Source organism: Zonotrichia albicollis, chromosome 7 (genome assembly GCF_047830755.1).
Source record: "Zonotrichia albicollis isolate bZonAlb1 chromosome 7, bZonAlb1.hap1, whole genome shotgun sequence".
NCBI lineage: Eukaryota > Metazoa > Chordata > Aves > Passeriformes > Passerellidae > Zonotrichia > Zonotrichia albicollis.
Genome location: NC_133825.1, coordinates 9,737,903 through 9,746,782, shown reverse-complemented (window position 1 = coordinate 9,746,782; position 8,880 = coordinate 9,737,903).

Here is an 8,880-nt window from a genome sequence, read left to right as displayed (position 1 = left end):
ACTGCCGTGGTGGGTGTCAGTTGAGGGGGATAGAGAGTCCTGGAGTGAGGGGAATCCCCCACAGTGGGGGCAGAGATCAGGGATCCAGTGGGAATTGGGGTCCAGTGGGGATTTGGGCTCCCATGGGTGGTTGGAGCTGCTGAGGTCCCAGAAAGGTTCAGGGGTCCTGGGGTCCCCTCGGTCACCCCCTCCCCTTTCCCTTGCAGCCACCAGGAATTTCCAGGACAGGTGAGTGGGGGGCTCAGGCTGGGACTCCCCTTTTCCTCTCCCCAGACACCACCCAGACCACCCCCTCCACCCCGCCCCGGACCTCCCCGCAGGAGGGGGCTGTGCTCAACACCCACATCATGGGCACTGAGGGGGCAGAGGGTGAGTACAGGGGGAGACGGAGACGCGTCACCCACGAGTGTCACCCCCTTACCCAGGTCCCCAGAACTGGTGTCACTGTCAGGGCCCCCACAGGTGTCCCCCAGCCCTGCCCCTCCTCGAGATCCACAGGTGACCAACACAGAGCTGTTGGGACCCCACAATGGACAGCGGGACCCCCGTGACTACGATGACATGCTGTGACACTGGGGGCACTGGGGGGCATCGATTCCCCTCAGGAGTCTCTTCTTCCTCTTCCCAACACCCCATGGGGCCCCTCCTTCCCCCTTCCAGTGCTGGGGGAGCACAAAACGTTTTTCCCTCTTATTGTACCTAAAATGCAGTTTTTTGGTCAAACTGTTTGAGAAACAAGGCTCACTCTTAAAAATTTGTAAATGTTTAATAAGGGATAAAGGGGACAGTAAACATGCTTGGCAACTGCCAGAGGCATGCCGATAATTAGAACAATTCTTCATACATACATTTTCATTGAATTGGTGAAATAAACACTCAGGAGAGTACGTATAACATATTCAAATATTCTTTCCAGTTCACGTGGTCTGGGAATTCTTTTGCTTGGTTTGACCTTTGATTCATTTTCATAAAGTGAACACCATACTGCAGATTGAATTTATGTATTTTATGTCCTCACAAGGCCCCCCTGTTCTGTGGTTTGACAGTCCGAAGCGTCAGTGGTAAATTCCTCCTTGCATTCTTTCTTTTGATGTTTTTTCACTTGCTACTTTTCAATGTGTCCTTCTCATACAGATAAGATAGTTCACCAGTATGTTACATCAACATTAGCGAGTTCACAAAATTATCTGAGTTATTCTCACCATTATCACTTAGTCACACAAAAAAAGGCATTAGCTACTTCTGAAACAGTTAATGTTTTAATACACAGCGTATTGTCTCTATCTTGATTTTTTGGGAGAGCCGAAACTATAATATATTTATGACGCTAAAATATATAGTCTACACAGGGATTAGGGTAAAAAGGCTGACAATTTGTAGTGTATCAAAAGCAGTTGAAAACTGATTACAAACTTTCTTATATCAAAATATTTTGGAAAATCAATATAATAGAGAAAGACAATGACTACATAGTTATTCATAACAGGGGGAAGGTGTATTGAAGGGTTTATTTGAATTATCCTGCTCTGATTTTGTCATCAATAAATTCAATTCATATCTCTAATTCTGAAGCACTTTTACCCATGACATGATTTGATGAGTGATCTCTCCTGGTCCTTGTCTCAACCCAGGAAGCCTTTGCTCAATTTTTTCTCCCCATCCAGATGTGGACTGCAGTGAGAGAGTGGCTGTGGTGGGTGCGAGGCATCCGGCCACTGTCCATCCACAGCAAGGCAGGTAGGAGGAGGAGGGTCCAGGTCAGGTTGTTGAGCAGATTGTTGTGGGATTTGCAGTAGTGCTGGGGCTCTCTCAGTCCCTTGGGGAGAGGGACAAAATGATCAATTGCTGCATTTCTGGACTGGTCCCTCACAGCTGCCGTTACAGGGCATTACCAGCCAGCCCTGCTCTGAAAACCATCAAAGGCCCTCACAGAGCCACTGCTTGGTCTCCCTTTGTGGTTTGTACTTCCTGCATAGCTGAGCAAACAACAGGAAGCCTTCTTCCCCCACAGAATTCTCACTTCTCCATCAGCTCTAAAGCTGCCAGAATCAAAGCCAAGGGGACAAGGGGGACCCTCATGTGCTGGCTGCCACCTGGGGCTAGCCAGAGCAGGGCTGGGCAATGGCCATCCCTGTGCAGTGGGGCTGGGCCATGGCTGGGCCCCACCCTTGGATGGCCACTGGCTTCAAGGAGCAGGCGTTTGGGAGCTCTTTCCTGCCTGGGGCTCCATTCCCCAGCTGCTCTTGCCGGCTCAGATCCTGCAAGGACGAGCAAGAATAGAGAACTCTGGATTCCTCTGGAGCTGCCATTCACCAGGACAGGACCCCCTTGTCCAGCATGTGTCCCCCCTGGGGCAGGATCCCGCCCAGACAGGAGCCCTCTGGATCTGCTCACCAGGAGAGAACTCACCCCCCCATGTGAGAAATGTGTCAAACCGCCTCTTCCATCTTCTGCAAGAGAGAGAAAGTGAAAGTGTTGGGAGGTAAAAGCTAGACACCCACATCCCCCACAGCCTCCTCAGCCCTCCTTGCAGAACCCACACCCCTGCTTCCCCCACTCTGAGGTTCGCCCAAGCTGTTCCTTGCTCTTGTGCCCCCCAGGACCATCAAGGCACAAACTTGGGGCTTGTGAAATTGAGGGGCAAAATGATGGAAATGGAATAAAGAGAGGGAAAAGTCATTGGAGGCTGGGGGGCACAAACCCAAAGCAGCTCAGACCCATGGGCTCACCCTGCCACTGTCCATTCCTGGAACCCCATTCCCCTGGGAACCCAACCATGGGACCACCATTCCTTAGTTCCCACCCTCTCTGCAACCCCCATCCCGGTACTGACATTCCCCAGGAACTCCATGGATCAGGACCCCATTCCTAAGGAACACCCTTCCGTTCATTCCGTCCTTTGAAATCCTCCTAGGACCCACCTTCCCCCATCCCATGAACTCAAATCCCTCAGTCTGCCCAGCTATGGGGATGCCCATTCCCATGGCACCCCCATCGCCAGACATTTCCCCTACTCACCACCCCCATTCCCCAGTGACCCCATTCCTGCCTCCCCAAACCCACCGAGCTACCCACTCCTGGGAACCTCAGGTTCTACTTTGTCCCACCCACCTGTGTCCCTATCCTGTCCCCACCAAGGGCCACCTATGCATGAGGTCAAGACCTGACCTCGCTTCCTTCCCCTTCATCCGAAGAGCCGCCAGCCAGGGGAGTGGTGGCCACAGCAGCAAGTGACAGCCAGTGCACATGGCTGGGGACACCGGGATGGCCGGGAAGGTGGCGCTGCTCCTGTGGGGTGAGTGCCCTGCGCACGGGCCTGATACCCTGGGGATAGGGAGAGGAGGGGGCATAGGGAGGACTGTGGGGTCCTTTGAGGTCCCCAATGCCAGCAGAGCCAGTCCATATTACACACAGTGGACCTTGGTGGGACTGGGGATGTAGGGTGGCTTTGGGGAAAAGAGCAGGGGGGACAGGAATTTGGGGATGGGGATGTAGGGACAGGAATGTGGGGACTGGTACCTTTGGGCTCCCGTAGCTCTGGGCATAGGAACAAGGGAACTGGGATGCAGGGACAGAAGGGGACAAGAAGGATGAGGATGTGGCCATGGGGATGGGATCATGGGGATGGGATCATGAGCTGGTGGGGGTGACCTGGGCCAGCATGGGCTGTGTCCATTGTGTCCTCCTGCCTGGGATGTCACAGTTTCCCCGTGTTCTGGCTCAGCCCAGGGTAGCCACAGTGTCCCTGTTCCCAAGTGCCTGTGCCACAGGGATGTGGTGCACGGGGGGCTGTGACACAGACATGTCCCCCTGCCTCTCCAAATATTTTGGGGACCATCCACACACACTTTCCCACAAGAACTGTTGTCCCCACAGGGACAGTTTGGGGATGGCCACCACACACCGTTTACCCTGGTGCCACCGTCCCTGCAGTGCCACACCCCTGTGGGATCTCAGGATTTGAGTCCCGGGACGCAGGGCCCCTGAGACCACCCTTGGGGGGCCCGGGAGTCCTGGAATGTTGCCAGAAGTGTCTGGTGGCAGGACTTTGACCCTACACGGGAGACGACACCTTTATGAAGATAAGAGGGCCTCACCGGGGTGAAGGGTGGAAAGATTAGCTAATTAGAGGGTGAGAAACAGGGTTTAGGATTTATGTACAGGGGGGTTTAGAGGAGTAAGATGGAGGAATTGGGGTGTGTCCTGCCCTCCTTCTTCTTCCTCCTCTCCTCCATCTTCTTTGGCCACGGTGGCACCTTTGGATTGGTTATTACTAAGAGTACACCGAGCTATAAGAATAGATGGTATTGGGGAAAAATGATAAATATTGTATACGTAACTAGGGGTATAAAGATACGTGGCGGTCCGTGGGACGGCACAGTGTGCCCATGGCTGACTGCTGAGCGGATCTTTGTTAGGCTGAAAGAACATCTTTTAGATAAACAATTAATAAACATAAAACCAGAAAGAAGAACTGAAGCCTCTTCTCGTCCTTCAATACACGGGCTGCCCCAAGGCCACCCCCGGGCCTTCCAGGCCCCTCAAACAGCCGAGATAAACCGGACACATCCCCATTGAGCCCTGTCCCTTGTCTCTTCCAGCCCTGTCCCTTGGTCTCTCTGGTGAGTCCTCAGGGGATGCCATGGCCCCACCCCACTGTGCCCAGCCCCAAACTGGCCCTGGCAGGCTGGTGTCCCCTGTCACCCACAGGTGCCCAGACCACCCAGCTCCTGGCAGTGCTGTGGGACCAGGTGACACTGACCTGCCAGGGCTCGGGGGCCACCGGTGCCACCACCTGGTACAAGGATGGGCAGCGCTGGTGGCAGGAGGGACCTGTCCCCTTCACTGTCACCGAGAGTGGCACCTACAAACATGTGACAGACACGGAACCAGGCACAGGCCCCCAGTGTCAGTTGTAGATGGTGAGGGGGGATCTTAAAATATGAGGGTGGCCCCTGAGAGGTCAGGGTGGGCTCCACTCCGTGGGTGGCCTCACACCCCTCATGTGGCAAGGGCCTGTGCCCTGCAGGGGCATCCCAGTGCACCCCAGAGCACCCCAGAGCACCCGGATGTCCCCGGTGCTATGGGCACCCACCTCAGAACAGTCTCATCAGTGAGATGTGATCTTCCTGTCCCACAGACCCACTGGTGCTGCAGGTGCCAGCACAGGAACTGCTGGAGGGGGACACCTTGAAACTGCACTGCCAGTGCTGTCAGGACAACCATCTCACCAGGGTGCGATTTTACCGGGAGGAGAAGGATCTCAGGGGGTCCTTCAGGAGGACCGAGCTATTCCTGTCCCCCCTGCAGCTGCACCACAGCGGCCGCTACCAATGTGAGGGCTTGGTGGGGTCCTGGCAGTCACGGTCAGCACCAGTGACAGTGAGAGTACACAGTGAGCACCCCCACAGCTGGAACTCCAATCTCCTGACACCCCCAAAGCCACTTCTCTGTGCACTCAGAGTCCCATTCCGCATATCCCCTGTCCTTGCCAGAGCTCTTCTCGGTGCCGGTCCTGGAGGGTCCCCCCGAGCTCACTGTGGGGTTCCCTCTGAATCTCAGCTGCTGCAGCTCCCCCAGCCCCCTGCAGCCCCAAGGCCCCCTCCTGCACATGTTCTACTGGGAGGGGCAGGTGGTGGGGGGCCCACAAGTGTCCCTGCAGCTGCTGGTACCCGCCATGGGGGTCTCCCACTCGAGGAATTACAGCTGCTAGGTGCACTCTGAGGAGAGGTCCGTGCGGAAAAGCAGCAACCGGCTCCTCATCATGGTGTGCGGTGAGTGCAGGGATGGGCACGGGGAGCCCCCACAGATGCCTCGGGTCCCCCACACTGCCTGGCATCCCCCAGCCCTCCCTGACACCTGCTCTGGGGTATCCAACCTTTCCCAGATCCCTCCCTGGCTCCCACCATCCTTTCTCAGGTCCGTTAAACGGGCCCCCAGCCCCTACATGGGTACCCTCATCCTTTCCTGGTGCATTTTCTGTGTCTTGCCATCACTGCCCTGGGCTGCTCCTAATGTCCCCCCATTCCTGGCTCATGTTTCCCTCCATCTCATATTGGGTCCCTTCACCCCTGTCTGGGTGCCTTCACCCCTCTCTGAGGTCTTCGCACATTCCCCAGGTCACACCATCCCCTCCCTGGGTCCCCATACCCTTCCTGGTGTTTCTCACCTCCCTCTCCAGGTGTTCCCCCCCTTAACCCCCCCATCATCCCTCGGGGTTCTTTTCTAAGACCCAGCACCCTAATCTCTGCCACCCCTGTCCCTCACTGGGTCCTCCTGCCCCTCCCTGAACCCCCTGTTTCCCTGAGTGTTGCCTGGTGTCCCCGTCTCCTGCAGGGATCCCACCCACAGGGATGTCCCTGTGAGTGCAGACACCCACGGGACAGGTGGCACTCAGGGACCGACTGGTGCTGAGCTGCACAGTGGCCGTGGGGACAGGTCCCCTGCACTTCTTCTGCTACCAGGACGGCTTAGGGGCACTGCCAGGCACCGGCCCCCGCCTGGAGCTGCACCACGTTGGGGATAATGACCGCAGCCAGTACCAGTGCCAGGTCAGTGACGGGGACAGAGTGGCCCAAGATGACCCCCTGAATGTCACCGTCCTGGGTGAGCGAGACCCTCAGGATGGGGGTGACCTCACCCAAAGCATCCCCATCTCACCTCACCAGATGCCAGCCCTATCTCTGTCCCCACAGTGCCCGTGGCCAATGCCACCATCACCCCCAGTCCCCTGTCACATCAGGTGCATGCAGGTGAGAACATAACCCTGCACTGCTCAGTGCAGATGGGCTCATCCCCTGTCACCTTCACCTGGCTGCACAACGGGCAGGAGGTGGCCTGGGGTCCCCTCCTGGAGCTCAGGGACATCGATGTGGGACATTCAGGCACCTACCAGTGTGTGGCCACCAACCAGCAGGGACAGGACGGACACTGCATGTTCCGGGCACTCAGCCCCGAGCTGGCCCTGGAGGTGACACCGGGCTCACCCTGGGTCACAGGTGGGGTCACACAGGGTTGCTGGGAGGTTCAGGGCCCCTGTAGTTCAGGGTGACCCCAGTGTGTCCCCCTCTGTCCCTAGCAGTGGCTGTGAATTTCAGCAGGACCCTCCTGTTCCTGCTCCTGCTCCTGGCTGTCATCGGGGGCTGTCACTGGTAGCACCGCAGGGGTGGGTTACAATGGAGGTGGACGAGATCCTACAGGAACTGGGGGGAAGCCCCACCCAAAGTCCCTGAGCTGGAGGAAGCTGAGGCCCCAGTTTCCTTTGCTTGGGATGCTCACAGGTTTGGGGGCATTTTGGAGGGTCCTGGGCTGTCCCAGGAAGGGCATTGAGGAATATTGGGGTGACACTGGGATTTCCTGTGGGTTTTTTGGGAGGTATTGGAGAGTTGTGCGGGGATGTTGAGAGCTCTTCAGGGATCCTGGAGCAGTTTGGAGGCTTCCCTGCATTCCATTCTTGGGGTTCCTTGAGGCTTGAGGGGTGCTCAGGGGTTCAGGGTTCCTGGAGAGGGGGTTGGAGTACCTGGGTGCCTCAGGTGTTCCAGGTCTCCTCACAGGTGCTTTGGGGTTCCGGGGCCTGGGAGTCCAGTAGAAATCAGTGTCTGGTGGGGGCTCAGGGGTCCAGTGGGCATTTAAAGGTCCCAGGTGGGGTTGGGGCCCAGGACACCCCACGATCACCCCATCCTTATTTTCTTGCAACTCTCAGGAAATCCCAGGACAGGTGAGTGGGGAGTTCCAGCCACGGCTCTCCCCTGATCCCCTCCCCTGACACCCCTCAGATCCCCCCTTATCCCCACAGAGCCCCCCAGAACCCCCTTATCCCCTGGAGGTGGGGGAGGGGCTGGACAGGAGGGGGCAGGGGGTGAGTATGGGGGATGGGTGGGGACATGGACATGTCACCCATGGGTGTCACCCCAAGCCAGGTGTCTATTACTGTCCCCCCCAATGACCCCCAGGTGACACACGCAGAGCTGCCAGGAGCACATGGGTGACTGCAGGACGCCAGTGACATCCACGGAACATGCTGTGACAATGGGGGACACTGGGAGTTCCCATCCCATGTCTCCCGTGGTGGCCCATCCTGCCTGGGGTGATGACCACGAGTCAGGGGGGCTGCACAGGGCACCAAGTGCTCCCCTTTCCCCATCCCAGTGCTCCCAATCCACCCATGGCTTCCCAGGCGCTTCCCAGTGCCAGGGGGCACAGGACCCATTTCCTTCTTATTTAGTCTAAAATGCAGCTGTTTGGTTAAACTGGCAGCGATGGTGTTTGTTCAGATTTGTCGGGCTTTAGGAATGGGGTTCTCCAGTTCTGGGCTGCCACTAAAAACCACGGGCTGCTGCCCCTCTCCCTACCACTCCCCAGGGAGGCACAAAGATTCCCAAAGTCTCAGAGAAGAACAATTTCCTGAAACAGCAATAAAAGAAATAAACCAACAGCAACAGCAACAAGGTTCAGAGTCCAAGTTGTCAGACACGGAAAAATTTCCAGGGAAAGCCACCAACAAAGAACAATCCCCGAACACTCCCCTCCTCGCCCCATCACGTTTCCTCCACCAGAGGAACCTGGCAGAGCCCTGGACCTTCATTGCTCTGATGGCCAAAGAGGCTCTGGATTCTCTTGTTCCCTGTCACAAACCCCTCCTCTGCCACATTTCCCACACCAGGATCTCACAAAGGCCCTGAGGAGGCTCCTTAGCCTCCCCCTTTTCCAGGGCAGTTGGAATCAGGCCATGGCACAGGGTGCGTTTTCAGAGACAGGAAAAATTTGGTGTCTGCAGACATTTTGGAACAGCTATGTGTGGCAGGGCTGGGCCAGACCTTGCTGTTGGGGAGACAGAGCCCCATCTGTCCATCAGTCTGTCATCCATGGCACATTGGGGAC